At 67.9% G+C, this 717-nt stretch overlaps 1 protein-coding gene across 1 annotated transcript in view; it reads right to left on the reverse strand.

The window, feature by feature from the left end:
- The window catches only part of SLC12A7 (solute carrier family 12 (potassium/chloride transporter), member 7), a 34,240-nt gene that overhangs the window by 29,847 nt on the left and 3,676 nt on the right, over positions 1-717 (reverse strand). The window lies entirely within an intron of this gene.

Below are 717 nucleotides of genomic sequence, written 5' to 3' on the forward strand. Positions count from 1 at the left end.
GGGTGGGGGTGGGGGCGGTGACAAGCGAACCGGCCCCTCTCGACCTGGCCCTCACGCCCTCGGTGATCCGTCCAGGCGAAGGCGCCAGGCAGAGACGAGGCTGAGGGCAGCGCTGGGTCCAAGAGCTTGGGGTCCGGCTCCAGCATCACAGGTCCCTCAGGACAAATAGCTCATGACCAGCAGCTCCCGCCAGCCTGGCCTTGAGCGTCAGCGGGGACCGGCCTTTGTAAGGAGGCTCTGCCCTGACAGCGCCTCCGACCCCCGGGGCCTGGGGACCCTGCCCGCTGGGAGCCCCGCCCCGTGAGGGGCCCGGAGCCCACACGGAGCACCCGCAGGCAGGTGGGCCACCGCGGCCCTGCCGTCTCCGTAGTTCCTGTCGGGAAGGCCTGGGCCACCAACCCCAGCGCGAGTGTATGGAGACCTCTGGCACCAGCCGTCCACAGAGCAATAATGGGTCAGCCCAGACCCTCAGACATGGGCGTGACCGTGTGCTCCACTGCAACGTGAGCAGGAAAACCAGGTGGGCACCGCTCTAAGCACAGCCCTGGCTCAAGGTCAGCGCCGCTCTGGGAGCCGCCCAGGACACAGGTGAGCTAGGGGAGCGGCTGGGGCCTCCTGCACGTCAGCGCCACCCATGGGCCTTCTGCGACAGACCTGGCCCTACTGAAAGAACTGAGCGAGGACATGGGGAAAAGGCACCCTAAGCAGGCTTCTCTC

Source organism: Bison bison, unplaced genomic scaffold, assembly GCF_000754665.1.
Source record: "Bison bison bison isolate TAMUID 2011002044 unplaced genomic scaffold, Bison_UMD1.0 scf7180017864377, whole genome shotgun sequence".
Taxonomy (NCBI): Eukaryota; Metazoa; Chordata; class Mammalia; order Artiodactyla; family Bovidae; genus Bison; species Bison bison.